The 15,565-nt window shown below is 44.3% G+C and overlaps 1 protein-coding gene across 11 annotated transcripts in view; it reads right to left on the reverse strand.

Annotated features, from left to right (window-relative positions):
• The window catches only part of Set2 (SET domain containing 2), a 95,556-nt gene that overhangs the window by 64,116 nt on the left and 15,875 nt on the right, over nt 1-15,565 (reverse strand). The window contains exon 4 of one of the 11 annotated variants that reach the window (XM_084595099.1): nt 14,281-14,373. The exons of 9 other annotated variants lie outside the window; for them this stretch is intronic. The gene's annotated coding sequence lies outside the window, so the exon portion shown is untranslated. Of the gene's footprint in view, nt 1-14,280; nt 14,391-15,565 lie in introns of all 11 variants that reach the window. One more of the 11 variants, XM_084595100.1, reaches the window with a different exon arrangement.

Genomic DNA, 15,565 nt, shown 5'->3' on the forward strand with positions numbered 1-15,565 from the left:
GTTGAACTGCGGGAATGGCACAGTGTTAACAGTCTTGTTTAATTTTATTGCGAAAGCAATACTAGGCCAGATCTAACCGCTCGTCGCTGCGTGCCGTGTCCGTGGTTCCCTAGCCGGCGCTGCGCCTAACAGAAGAAGAACGCTCGGTGAACCGCAGATATTAATCTTTCGCTCCATATTCGGTTCAGCAGCGTGGAACCCTTCATTTTTAAATTGGTTTTACATTTACAGGAAAGGAAAGGCGCAGTATCTTTCACACTTCTAGGTGAGCACTTTAACTGAACCATAAAGGAAGAAAGGGAGGTGGGCGCGAAAGTGGATAGAGGAAGAGGTGCCGTAGTGGAGGGCTACGGAGAAATTTCGACCACTTGGGGACCTTCAGCATGCATTGACATCGCACAGCACACGGACGCCACCTCGTTTCACCTCCATCGAAACGCAGCCACTGGCGGTCGGGTTCGAAGTTGGGGCACACCTGTTCAGTAGCCGAGCGCCTTAACCACTGCGTCTAGTTGGTTTGGTATTTGAGGAAGGGAAAGGCGCAATATTTGTCTCACTTCTCGGTGAACATTATGCTTATAATCAACGGTGCACGACTGGAAGTATAGCGTGTCAATTACATTACAGCCCAATTGGGATCCAAGCCCTGTACCTTGTCTCGTAGTGCACCTCCAGTGTTCACAGTCTCCAATATGACGAGAAATGTTCCCACCCTTCTGTGACTTCGGTGCTCCTGGAGTGCTTCTAGGAGCCGCACTACAAACCTTAGGACACCCCCTCGGGCTGTATATTTCTGAATTCCTATATCCTAAACAAGCCTCCAACATGACTAGCAGATGAATGATAAATAGGAAGCGAAATGGTATGACATTACCCTGAACGCCACAGAAGCGGTTGCGTCACTCTGATAAGAAATCACGTGACTTACATTTTTCTTTTTGTCGGACGTCCCATCTGCACCAAAATGCGCAAGCTTGTCGCAGAATTTTGTTTCGAGCCGAATAAGTGGTAGCTGGCCGAGGTACGAGGTAAGGCAGAGGCGAAATATGAATGAGAACTCTTTCCTGGCGCTATGCGCGGCCGGAGCGAGCAAGACGGCATACACGGCACTTCGCGAACATGTACTGCGGACACGAAAGGCGATGCGGCGGTGGCACTACGTGTATCGCGTGTACACTACAGTAGCGCGCGGGCTTGTACTGAGTATCGGCTATCGGGCTCGGGTTCCAACGACTCCGTCTTATGTACAGGCAAAGACGTAATAGCAGTTGGCGTAGGGGTTGGGTATGGGTTGAATCGCAGCCCTCGGATCGACTACCGCGGCACTGTCGGGACGTTTTACAAACGGTGCACGCAGCGTAAACCATTCCGTAAGCCGGATCCATCGCTTGGGTAGTTGCCGCGATCATCTTCGATAACGGCCACCTATGTATGCATGCATGGACATAATGCGCAGAGTGCCTTTTGGACAGGGGTCGTATCAAACTATGCAGGACGCATTGAGAAAATTTGTCCCTCGCGGGCTAGGGGCCGGAAAAATGACAAAGTAACAAAACAAAGATGCAAATAAAACAAAAATACCAATAAAATAACTAAAAAAAAATCGCAGAATCTTGTTCCCAGACCTCTCATCGGTCGTGGAAAATAAAAGCGGCGCACGCTGCTCGGAGAAAGCTACGAACAACCAAGGTACAACGGTTAAGATCATACTCACTTATCCCCAAAACAACAATAAAAAAGATGTGCACAAGGAGATGAAACAGAGAGCTGTTGTCCGCGCGAAGTTCACGGAGGTTCATTTCCACATAGAACGCATTTCATCTGGGGATGAGGCCTTAAACGAGCCTGGTGGTAAAAACAACTCGTGAAGCTGGCGCGTGAATTCAGAACAAAGGCTGAAATTTTTGGAGCCTGCAGGCCGCGTGCCTGAGACCCCTTCCCACGCGCCGCCATACAAGCGAACGCTTCCATGATGCAGCTTCCTCCATCACTCCTCGTTGCCTGCTAGAACAATTTAGTGATGTCACACACATGACGTGATGGTACTCCACAGACGATTTTGCGAAGCAACTGCATCACTATGGGGATTAACAACCACATCAGTGAGTCATCATTTCGGGTGGTCTTGACGACACTGGCCCCAAACATCGACGACATCCTGCCTCTCCTGACAAGGCGGCTAAAGAAACGACCCCGTGGATAAACTACACTGCAAAAAGCAAAACGCGAACAAAAAGTAAACAAAACGTACGAACCCGGTCATGCAGTGTTCTGCGACTTCATCGAACCCCCTTTTGAAAAATTATCCCGCCTCAACCGGAGGCTCATTCGCACTGAAACTGCGCAGAAAGCTTGAGCGTTGTTGTCCCCTTCTTTACGAGGTAAGTTTGACCACGGTGCTTACTTGGTTTGGCCGCGCATGATGAGAAACCAGAACAGCCTGCGACGAGACTGAGGAGCAAATGACGCACGTGCTTCTTGCCGACATCGTTGTTGTGCTGCTGCAGTCTTTTCCGAAAATCTCCCGTTTCACCGATGTATACATGCTCACGTCCAGCGCAAGGGATACTGTAGACAACACCGGGTCTTTTTCTAACTTATCTTTAACATTCACCATCGCATGTGTAAGTTTGCGCGAATTTAGGGACGTGTATTAATAATTTAAAAATTATTAATGCGAAAGTATTTATTGTCTCGTGAATGGAGTCACCAAGAGCGCACAAGCAGAACCTATGATAGCGTGTCCGCACAAATAATCAAGTAATTTGACCAAATTCGGTACCCAATCTATAATTATAGTATGGCCACTTGGTGTTGACCCCCGACGTTAACATCACGTGGAACGAGCTTCGAAAGCATGCGAGTCGTTGGGCGGACTACGTTCAGCTGTTGTAGTGTTTGCATTGGCCACTGCAGAGTGATGGGGTTTATTCTCGAGAAAGCAAAAGAGTACGGTCATACTTTTATTGCCGTGGTCTCAATATGCGGCTGTATTGGCTGTGACTAACGCCTTTCACGACAACGCAATAAACAAAATAAAAGCGAGAATGATTTTTCCAAAAATCCCTTGAGTGCATCTTTAACGAAAACCAAGTGTTCGAAATTTCTGGATGGTGATTTGAAATGTTACACCCAATAAACCATAAACAAAACAGAGTTGACAGGTAGGTACTGCACGCGCCTTTTCTAGAAGAAAAAAAAAAAAAAAGCATTGGACCCAATAGGGCATTCCAGCTGGATCCACTAGGAATTGAAGTCTTAACTATTTTCCCAATTTTCCCCATTTATTCATTCCAGCAAAGTTTTGCTCTATATAGGAGGATGGTACTATGAAAGGTATATATAAAAGCTCAAAGAAAGAGTCCATCAATTTGACATATATTGATCACTTTGGTGTAGCATCAGTTCTGCAAGTTTCCAGTGTTCCTACAATTGCTTGCCTGTCGTCCACGCGAAGCTGCCACCTGCATTAGGAGTGATATTCATTTTCCAAGAGTTGTCAATCCGCCTTTTTCAAAGTGGCGCCCTCTGGGAGTGGTTGAAAATTCGTCAGCTACTGGTTGAAAATGTCCTTGGGAGATACAGCTGACAGCGAAATGACGGTGCATATTCTTGACAGCTGTCACCATCTGTCGCATATGCCTGTTACGAATATTAATACATGGCCTCCGAGATCAGCTACGGCTGCGTCGATGGAGGCCAAGAACTGCACATCCATTTGGAAGGCAATGGTTTGCAGCACTGCAAAACGCACGGTGCCCTGGCCCACTCAGGATCATGACACTATAATAGGTAATTCTGCTCCTGCTGTGGCCCCCACTGATTTGAGGAACGAAGGGCACCCAAAACACAATTACCTATTTTAATGCCCATAATCCAGATTGGACCAGGTCTCCCTGCCTTTCACAGTGCTGCAAACACATTTCGAAGCAATGAAAGGGGAGGCCAGAAATTTAGTACACAAGATTAACATTTATTCCTAAAAGTTTAGCAGGGGACGACGGAGACGACAATGCGACCGCGGTTCCACAAACACGTGGTATTCGCAGAAAACGCGGTGGCATGGCACGACATCCTCGCGGAATCACGTTTTTTTCTAGACGTTCACCGTGCAAGCAGAGTCTACGCTTCATGCTGCACTTGCTGTTGTGCCCAACGAGGTGACGTGCCACTGCTTTCCCTGGAACGGAATGTGGATTACGGTTCTGTCAGGATGTGCCGGAGCCTTTACAAATCGGGCCCAAGAATCGAGTTTTCAAGTTTTCGAGCACGAAGAAGAACAGAACGGCTCGATATGGACGACACCATGCGCGAACTTCGGAAGGTCACCGCACTCCAGGGTATGGCGCTGCATTACCGCAAAGTATTTAAACTATGAAACAGGTTAGAATTGTAGACAGCGAATGCAGCCTGACAAGTTACAGCTGCTATTCAAACAAAGTTAACCTTTCTCTAGGTTTGCGAAGTCCATTTTACTGAGGCCGACATCGTGCGAGAGGCGTCCAGAGTTCGACACCTTCGAAGGTGGCCCCAAGCACTTGTGGTGCAGCACCAACATTTTGCCGAAAAACAGCTGCTGCGAGATGAATGAGAGAATGGGTGCTAACGATAAGGTGAAAAAAGAAACGCTGGAACCAGGCAGCTGTCCCCTTGTAAATGGCTACTACACCAGTTTTTACACGATAATTTCTAAACTCAGTTGCTATGTTGTAAATAAGCCGACTAGGGTAGTGTGTCTCTCCAGAGCGATTGTTTTCATTTAAAGCATAATCTAAAGAATAAATACGTGTCTCCAATAAAATCACGGTACGCAGTGGTGAAGCTAATAGTGGTTATTTTTAGTATTGCTTTGCTTCATAAAATTGCGTTGAAAAAAAAAAAAAAAAAAAAAGGAACAACAAGTAACAATGGTAAATTTGTTTAAAATAATGCATAAAGAAACCATTTGCTGAGGAAGACCAAAAAACACAATGCGAAAGTTGCTGACATCAGTGCCCCATTCACACGTGGCCAGTGTCTCTAAATTAATGCTGAGCAAAGTACCTGCTCTTCATTCTAACTCTTGAACTGAAAAAAAAAAAATCCAGAAATGGGTTGATAAACGGAAGCTTGCTTATTGTTGCGATCCCAGTCGCGATTCCTTATGCTCCGCCGAAAGTGGGGGCCCGTGATGCTACGGGAAGAGCACAGCAGCCTTCATATTTTTTTCAAGTAGCACCTGCGCATGCGCGGAGACTCGTCGGCCGCCATTTTCACTTGGGGTCACATCACATTGCACGCAAAACGTCCATCGCTTCAGGGACGCGACTGCTGCTGCACAACCTTTGCGTGTAGTGCTAGCATCTTCTAGGTCTTCGGAATGCACGCATTGCATTGTCCCCGCTTCCCCCTAGCCCCTAGCTAGCCTCAAACGAGAAGATACAACCAGGTTGTCAGCGTCCGTGTGGGGAGTGGGGCTGACTGTGTCATGGTGTGCCCACAGATGACTCACGCATCTCTGCCCAGGCTAGACGAGGCCAGCCTTGCACTTAACTACTGCTTGGAAAATAAGCCAACCCCACTACTGTAAATGATTTTCTGCACAATTTCTCGGTAGTTCCTCTCGTCAAACATACTTCCCTGGGGGCCGCAAGAGGGCTGCACTACTGGAAACAGGTTGTCTCGCAAGGTGTTTGCTGCACTGCGAAAGGGAATGGATCACGATCATAGGCAATTGTGCTCCTAAGTGTCTCTTACCCCTGCCCACTATAACAGATAATTGTGCTCCTCTGGGCTGTGGATTCGAAGTGCTGGGCATATCTATTATAACCTCCTTTTGAGTGCTGGCGCTAAGGATGGGCAGCTAGAGTATTGAAATACTTATACTTAAAGGGTATTGATTCATAGTGGCCGAAAAGCGCCAGAAAATTAAACAGTATTTAGGAAGGCAGGATGGAGAAACAGAGGCTAAAAACTGGAATAATTAAATGGAAGAAGTCAACCCTGGATATATATAGAAAACGGATTAAGAAGGAAACCTTTTATGACAGCTCAAGAGGCTGCCGCCTTCTCCTTGAAGCTACATCAGGATGTCATAGAACCCGAAGCTACAAAAGAAAGTTTAATCAAGATGAAACTTGCCCTACGCATAGTAGGTACCCAGAAAGAATTGAACATATTATTGAACAATTGAAAATATATGCTGTAGTGTGGCAGTATCATCCAGATGTTGATGCAGACAATCACTATAGCCAAGGCCCTAGGGTTTAGAGGTAACAAAGGAAGCATGAACGAATAGGCGGCAGAGGTTAGGAAGAGATGCTTGGAAGAGTGGTGGATAAATAGCAGGGAGAGGACAGAAGCTAAATCGAAATTAAGCATGAGTATTTAAAGATAATCTGGGTAAAGTCTAGAAGTAAAGTTGTTAAAGTTGAAGGGTTATCTAGTCTAGAAGTAAAGTTGCTAAAATTGAAGAGTTATCTAAGTTAAAAAGCATAAAAAAAGGTTGAGCATGTGATGACTATTACCCCCTCGTTTCAAAGGGGACGGGACGCTCCTAACATTCATTCATCCATCCATCTATCTAATGTTTTTGTCGCGATTTGTTCTAGTAACAATATCAGGGGTGCAAGTGCTGCTCCAATTGCTCTATTCTGCTCCAAACTGCTTTCCCTGCTCCATCCTGCTCTAAAATGCAATATTGCTCCAAAACTGCTCCAAACTGGCTGTTTTGATGTTTTGCCATCAATTTCAGCAGAACACGGGAACTATGTCATTGCATCAGTGATAAAGATATAACGTATCTTCCACTGGGACAAATGAATTTTTTGCAAGGGAAGAATGCATGGAGTATAATAAATATTTATTTGCTAGTAAATTTAGTATGAGCTACTGGCGGTTGGAGATAATTGTGGGGAAAAAAATGTACTGTGCATGTGGCATATCACCTCCTCTCAGCCTTTTGAATCACTGATGGAGAGAAGCGAGATCAACAAGTGAAGCAGGTAGTGCAAACTATTGTGAGCCGTTAGGAAGAAAACTTGTCCGACTACAAAACTGCACGTGTTATTTTTAATGATTCTGCTGTGAAACCTAGCAGGCATTTCACCATTGAGCCTCTTTGTCAGTGGCAAGCTTGCCAGGCCTACGACAGACAAAACCATACCTGAAGCATTATGGGTTGGTACGCCAAAGCTGTCACTCACTAGGAAGCTTCTCAAGGGTGTTGGAAAGGCATACGGGGCCTATCACCAAAATATTAAAAATGAGCCCCAGCATTGCTCAAGCAAAGAATGATAAACTATTGGCAGGAGGCAGTGAAGTAAAGAAACTGTAGGATGGAAAGGCTACCCTTCAATGCCATCTGTTTGTAGCCCAGAGCTGCTACAAAATGTCTGAGCCTGCTTCCACTCCTGTAGACCGCCATAATATTACAAACTAACAAGACGATCGAGCGGCACTGGCGCCAAGCTTGTCAAGGCATGTTATTGTGGTCTGAAGGCGCCTTTTTGGCAGACGAAAAATCCATGTACTCAGAAATTTATCAGCCCAGGCATAGGATCAAAAGGGATCATGTAATACCCCATGTCTGCGGGCTTTGAGGTGTATTCTAAATAAATAAAATAAAAGATATGCACAATATAGGGAGCAGAAATGTCATGCCCATTAATCTGAATTTCAAGTTAGTATCGCTGCTAGAGTGCATCGAAGTGGTAGACTCAACATTTGAATCTATAAAATCAAAATAGGTAAACGCATTAGGTCAGACTAGATGTTCAGTTATGAAGCGCACCAGCAAGAGTTGCGTTTGTTGCTGTTCCAAGTTTGCTAAGGTCGGCTTGTGTTATACATCTTTACATGCTTTGGCTGTTTGTCATGTCAGAGATGAGTGCGAAATTGGAAAGGCATTAAACCTGTATAAAAAAGAATCAGATTGGAGATTTTGTACTTCAGAAAAAGAAAACTGCAATTATCAAAGGCGTTCGACCTTGGAAACGTGCTCCAAAACATAATTCAAATGCTCTAAAACTCCCATTTTGTTGTTCCAAAGCTGCTCCAAAATGCTCAAGCCTGCTTTCACCCCTGCAATATGATTGGCTGCCGAAACATTGAGTGAATGCCGATAAGGCGTTGCACTTGTTGTTCGCTCTCAGATGCTGTATACCTTGCCACAGGTTTGTTATCTAGGAAGATAATGAACCTGTGGCGAGGTATACAGTATACTCGCTCCTCGGGACATTGAGCAAAGGGCCTTCAGCGAATCACCCACCAGCAGTCTGTACGCAGCTATCTTAGAACTGTCATTGAGTTGTGAGCTACCGGTAAAGCTGCCACAGTAAACTGCCGCAGTGAAGTGCTCTTCTATCCAGGTTCCACTCCATTATCTGCTGCATATTAGAGCACATCATGCAATGCTAGGCACGTTTTTTTTAACAGCGATGCTGTTTAAGCAGGAGGTTGTTCCGAGGATTGTGTGTAGCCGCATGTATTAAGGCGAAAGTCCTTAATGGCTCATGCTCGCGGCCATGATCATGTCTGTACATCCCTAACGCTTTAGTTTTATGACGTCATCGGTGATGCAGTATGTCATATCTTGAAATTGAAATTAATGACCTCATCAGTGGTGTAGTATGTCGTACCTTGAAACTAATGACATCAGCGGTGTAGTATGTTGACCCTCAACAGAGATGACTATGATGTCATATCACATCCAGCCATGTTGAATAACCAGAACTGATGTCAAAATGACGTCACATCCGGTCACGGCGTCACCAGAAAATCCACCTTTTTCACAAAATGTGGCGCCATCAGGGAGTGGTTGAAAATTCGTCTGGTACTGGTTGAAAACGCCCTTGGCACCAGCGAAATGACGGTGTGTGTTCTTGACAGCTACCGCCATCTGTCGCATATGCCTGTCACGAATATTTACACATGGCCTCCGAGATCAGTTACGGCTGCGCCGATCGCGGAGGCCAGGAACTGCGCATGTGCAGCTGGGGCTGGTGGTTTGTTTTCAACACGGGAGAGGCGCGCATGTGCAGAGCAGCCTTGTGAAAAAGGCGGATTCACGCATATATGAAGCTGATCCCACTGGGCATCCGATCCACCTTTCATTTGGCGCTTCCTCGAATACAAAAGAAAAGCGTCAGCAGTAATCTGCCCATCCTGAGTTTGCAAGACGATCCTGGCCTTGGTGGCTGCGTGATTACACTTCGAGACTCGCTGAGTGTTGTTGCCTTGCAATACATGGGTGCTAGTTTGGAGCGCGTATGAGTTTTTTTCATTTCTTCTTTTCATTTTCATTTGCTTGCAATTATTTTAAATTCTGCCTTTTAATTTTATTTTTATGCGACTTGTGATATCTTTCTTTTTTCTGTTTTTTTTTTTTTGTACATTGTTCCCTTCCTGGCGTCAGAAGTTGAAGTGAGTGCTTGTTGTGTCCATTTATTTCTCTGTGTCCGTGTTTTGTTGCGCTATTAAAGTACAGTGCTGTCCACTTATAACGATACCAACCAGATATAGCGATACATCGCTTATAACAATCAAATTCTTGAGATTTACCATTTTTCCCATTGCCCTTATGTAAAAATAAACCAGATATAATGATAGATTATCGGCGGTACATTGGATACAACAATAGCTTTATCGCCGCCCGGTAGGTGTTTACCACGAAAGCTTGGCTTTTCTGACACTGATGCAAGGTATTCACTGCATTGTTGGCCGACTGCTAGTTCACGCGCCGAATATGGGTGCTATGGGGTGGGGCTGGTAGCGAGAGTGGTAGTGGTGGTTTTCCTTTCTTATGGTGATATGTGGTGTGTTTCCTATTTTATGATAGGCTACAAAATCACACGTGCACAGCGGTATTATAATGCTTGTGGCACTATTGCAGTTCGTTTTGGGTGTATGTTCTTTACCAACTCTCTGGTGTAGAGATAACCCATTTCCTCGATGATTACAGGCAAATGATTTCCTTAAACTCCATAGGTATAAAAAAAACTTCAGTTTAGCTGTGATGGTTTTATGTGCCTGCCCTGAATGTGAGACTTATTAACAGGGGTGCGCACAGTACTCTTTTGAGGCCGAATCAAATATTAGTAGATAGCTTAGGCACTGAATAGAATATAAATTGAATATAAATAAAATAGTGAAAGAACGAAGTCAAACATTCCTATTATTATTCACTACTTGAGTGAATATTCATACAAAATGAATGTTTAGGCGAGACAGCAAAATGCTGGAAGCAGTGTTATAGCTTGTAGAGTCAAAGCTATAGCTTCCTACGGCAAATGCTCAGTAAAAATATTTATGACTATCTTCAACATCTGGCTAACTGCCACAGTCTCAAGTGACAAAACAGCGCTCTTATTGGATTATTGGGTTTGCCGAGAGGCAATTAATGAAACTACTAACCAGTAAATCCCTAGTAAGTATTGGGTGCTGCCACAGAAACTACCTTGTAGCAGAGGCAGGTTGAACATGTTGCTTTAAACACAAACCCCCATAACCTGCAGCCTTGCCAATAGCAAGCTCATAATATTTATCATTTCTTGTTGTCACAGCTCTTCTTTATATATGCTAGGCATCCCATCTCACTTTAGTGCTGATGACGTGTGCATGTTGCATTTGTTGCGTGAGGGCAAGAAGTAGATAGAAAGTGTTAATGCCTAGGTTATTTAATTTGTCAGTGTTCCCAGAAAAAATGCAGGTTACCCTACTTGGCCTGCTTCTGCAACACAACTGCTTTGAATGCAGCTTGTAATTTACTGCAAACGAGTGCACAGAAGCTAGGAAGTGGGTTCCTCAGCAGCACATGCATCACACAAAAAAGCTGGCTCTTCAAGTGAAAGCTGCGGCTAGCATTTTCTATTCACACCGCAGACTAGCAGAGTAGCCCTCATGAACACATTCCGTCGGGTACCTTTCTACTAGTAACAAATTTTATGGCATATATGATGGATGTAGTAGGCTAAGATGCGTGTTACCGCATCGTTTATGTTCACTTCGAGTATGAAATGTTAAGATTTCTGCAGTGAAAGTTGTACGAGGCACTTTTTCCATATGGACGGCGTCTCAGTGTGTCATTGGGAAAACTACTATGTTTACGTGGACTAGGGGCGAAAACGCAACACATATAGCTTCAGGCACAATATATACTTAGGACAGGTGGCTAAGATAATACAGTAGAAAGTCGAGCTAGTTGGTCAGACGACATGATGCACCACGCATCATGTCATGTGTGCTTAAAAGTGGAGAAGGAAGAGGATGTTGGTGTTCAAGTTGACAGTGCAGCATAGTCCTTGTTTATGTGTGTGTGTGTGTGTGTGTGTGTGTGTGTGTGTGGTTGTGTGCCTCTCCTATTTGTCGTCACCTACTCTGCTGCGTGGTGCATCATGTAGGTGGTTAAGCGTGCAGATAGGCAAGACCGCTGATTGTTGCTGAAATTTCAGCCTTGAGCAGTTATGGTGTGCAGTAGTAGTACAATCACTCTGTCCCCTTTAAGTGCGAATGTGCGATCCACGTTGTTTGGAATGCGTTACAAATAATTCTGTAATCGATTACATTTTCTCACAATTCATAATTATTCAATACTGATTACTTATAACCCGTTATTTTTAGCCAATGATAAAGCTTTGAGAATCTTAGTTTGGTGACAAACCCTAGTGCTAGCTGGGAAGTTTCTTCTGTGACAAAGCGACAACATACCTGCACTGGCTGCGGAAAAGTATCATATTTGGGCAATGGCTAGCTCATCGCAGTGTAGCAGTTCGCATTCCATGGAATGTCATGCATACTGTCAGATGGCACCACAACTTATATCCCACTACACCCAACCCTGCAGCTTCCAGAGAGCGTAAAGCCACAAATACAGGGAGCACAAGTGAGAATTGTGTTGGAGCTGTACTGCTGTACAAAGGTTTAGTGTATACGCTGATGTGCAAGCTGTTTATACTTCATAGTGTTGCTTTCGCCTGCAGTGTTATTGTTGGGTGCTCAGTGCCGATCCCTTGGCAAGGAAACAAGACAACTCTGTCATACAACCCCTCTTGATAATTAGCAACACTTTTACGAAATATCAAGAAATTTGCACTAGTTCACAGTAGCCAAAACAAAAAAGTGTTACGGCAATAAAAGCAGGAAGGAAAGTAACTCAAAATTAATAGATAACCTTTCTACAATTGAGCACTGTAATCGGTTACTTACTTTCTGTAATATGTACAAAACTGTCTACATTCACCTGGCACCATGCAGGCATTGGAATGAATGCTCTCACGTTACAGAGAAGAGTGAAAGCTATAGAACAGTCGTTCCTGCCACTGTTTACTTTTCGGAGGAAGGCAGAAAGTCAGAAATGGCAGAAATGAGGAAAGTTGTGTGACAATGTTGTTTGTTATGCACAGAAAACCTACTTACCCCTCAAAAAGTGTGAGGGGCATGCTGTAGACAGTGAAACGAGACATGGGAGACAGCTGTTGAAATGCGGGGAAAAACCAATATGCTGTGTCTCAAATAGTCTGCCACACGCCTCTAGTCACTGGTCGGATTCTGGAAAATCAAAGAAACAAGCGTTCTGACCGGGCGTGAAAATTAGAAGTTTATTCGTGCCAGTAGCTGTCCAGATGATGCCTTTTTCAGCAGTTTTGCCGTAACGTCTATGCAATCTGTCTGTGATATCCCTCTTAAAAGCCAATGAAAACACTGAACTGTCCTTCCACCCCTAATGCAGGTTACTATCAATGCAATAAGCATTATTTTCCCTTGTTAAGTTAGGCAGGCTTTGACCATTACATATGAACTCCTTGTTCCATGACTAGGCCTAAGTGCCAGCTTCTTTTAATAAAGCCTACTCAATCACAGCCCTCTAGTGGGACCTTATTCTTATAATTAAATTTAAACTTCACATAGTACAAATCGTGCCTCCGATCAGTGAAGACTCATGTTTTTTTTCCTGTTTCTTTTCTGCTGATAATAGTGTACAAGACTTAAAGGGGTTGTATAATGACAGAAGATATGCCTCAGAGCAACGAGGGAGTCGCATCCCACTCACAATCCATTCACATCCAGTTGGGCGTAGCAATACAGCTGCGCTTGGACACTAAATAATTGATGAAGCATTGCTGAAAGTCACGTGCACTCACGAAACATTGATGCATTCGCTGCTTCCGTTCTGCAGTTAGCAGCATGGATATTGATGCGACTTCCTACTGTCCTTGCCTGTTTACACCAATAGAGTGAAGCAGCAATGATGATTTCCATGGAGATTTCTTTGACATAACATAGGGCACAGTTTTTTTAGGAGTAGTAACAACATCTTGGAGCAGCTTTGGAAAAATAAAACCAGTTTTGGAGCATTATAACTGTTTTGGAGCACGCTTCTAGGCTCAAGTGTCACTAATAATTGCAGCTTTCTCTTTTCGACATATCTTATGCAATGATCAATGCTTTTCCAGCTACGCAGGTATCTGTGACAAGATAAGGCATACGGCCAAAAAGTAAAGGTGTTTAAAGTAACTTTGGCTGACCTAAACAACAAATCAGAACAGATTAGCAGCAACATACAGTAGTTCTGAATGCCATGTTGGCCCTAAAGCTTGGCCTCTTTTGAGGTTTTGTTTAGGTTTATAAGGTTTAATATCCCAAAGCAAGTCAAGCTAGGAGAGACCTCAAGGAGGGGTCCGAAATTTTCGACCACTTGGGGTTCTGTTTACCGACATTACAGCCCGCGGGCACCTTGCTGTTTGCAGCAAAGAAATGCACAAAGGGCCAATGTGCAGACTCACACAAGCTACCCAATCCTGATCAACCAGTGAAGCATGAACTTGCTCCGGGAAGGTGCTCAACGGAAGCTTTCACGTGCAATCAATTCTGGAAGTTGGGCCAACTGCATAATTTTGCTTGAGAATGGCCAGCGATGACGATACTATTCATTTTTGCTTGCACTTAGCGCTGAACATTGAGAATGAGTGCATGCTGTGTGTGTCCCTACCACTTTGCCTTAAAAGTTGCACATTGCAGTGTCAATACAGCCAGCAATATTTCAACAGTTTGTGAAGCAATTAAAAACATTCTTTTATAATTACCACTAAATGACCACTCATTTTGCATATCACCGATGATAGTTTTGGGATTCCTCAACAACCCGGACAAAAAGGCATCACTCTTCAATTCATTGTTAGGAATGTAAATGCCGAGGGTCAACCGGCTATGTCTCTAACCGTGCAAAGAACAGGCAACGACGGCTCAGCTATGCTGAAGTGATGGCAGCGCACCAGCGAAATCTGCCGCTTCTTGGGGACTCACATGAGAATGCTCCATCGCGGATAAAGTTGCTCCAGTACAACCAGTGGATCTTGTGAACCTGATCCAGATCAACCAGCAGAATTCGCCTTCACCCTGCGGACCAAGACAAGCTACTCCGGATCAGCCAATGGAATTTTTTACAAGTTAGCAGGTTGTTCTGCCACTTGCCACACTAAGATAAACCATCCCAAGAAGTTCAAAACATCTGTATAGAACTGTAACCAGCTTACTGCCTTGCTCACAGGCAAGGCCATGCCACTATCTGCTGAATTCCAGAAGTTAAATGCTAGTACTTTGACAGCTGTCGAGATTAAAAAATTGTAGCCTGCCTGGCTTGCAGGTTTCTTGCCTTTCAGAAGCCTAATATGCAATGATATTCTGAGTGTCATTTGTCATGCTGCCAGCTATCTGTGGGTTCAGCATAATTGTGTATGCCTCAGCCAAGTTGATAAATGTCTGCATTCCCATGCACAGTACTACAGGCTTCTCATGGCAAAGTCTGATGTCCCTGCTTATTTAAGGTGACTATTAGCACCTCAATTTCATTAACCTACATGCCATATAAACATCATCCGAGGACAGTGACTGCAAATGTTTAACAGTAGGGTCCTGAAATTGGCACACAATGCATGCATCACAAAAACTCGAGATGGCATGCATGCCACTACAAAAGAATTCACTTATCACTGAACAAAAGGAACAAGGACATTGCCACCCTCAAATACTATATGCATGCTTCACAAGCACTTGAGACGAGATAAATGCCTGTACAGTCAAGTTCACTGCAACAGCAGAAGTACAAGAAGTAATCTGGGCCCCACCACATTGTTTTCGGATGTAGTAACTACCACAGGAAGAGAACTACTTTGAACTTTGAATGCTGTGTACGACGTGCTTGACGTGTGTTGAGAGCTCAGCTACTGCAATGTTAACCTGCATCGTTTGCCATCAAGCCCTAAAAAGAGCAACCTGCATCAAAAAAGGTTAGATGTCTGTGGTGCACTAAGTTGGAACGCATAAGTAATGTGCTTAAAACGGTCAGGTTAACAGTGTGGCCTTCGAAATGTGTTTTATTCAGTGAGTGAGTTATGGGAAGCGTAGGCATGCTTGAAGCTTTCTTTCGACCGAGTGAACCCCTGTATCACTTTTGCTTCTTGGCTACGTGAGAAAGATAAGTCCAGTCCACAGTTATAGCGTTGCTTTGCCGTGTTTATGTGTTAGCAGCATCAATATTTGCGGTAGCAAACAAATAACGCAACGAATATCACAGTACGACCGATCGAAA

Source organism: Amblyomma maculatum, chromosome 2 (assembly GCF_055883805.1).
Source record: "Amblyomma maculatum isolate TAMU_Amacu chromosome 2, ASM5588380v1, whole genome shotgun sequence".
Lineage (NCBI taxonomy): Eukaryota > Metazoa > Arthropoda > Arachnida > Ixodida > Ixodidae > Amblyomma > Amblyomma maculatum.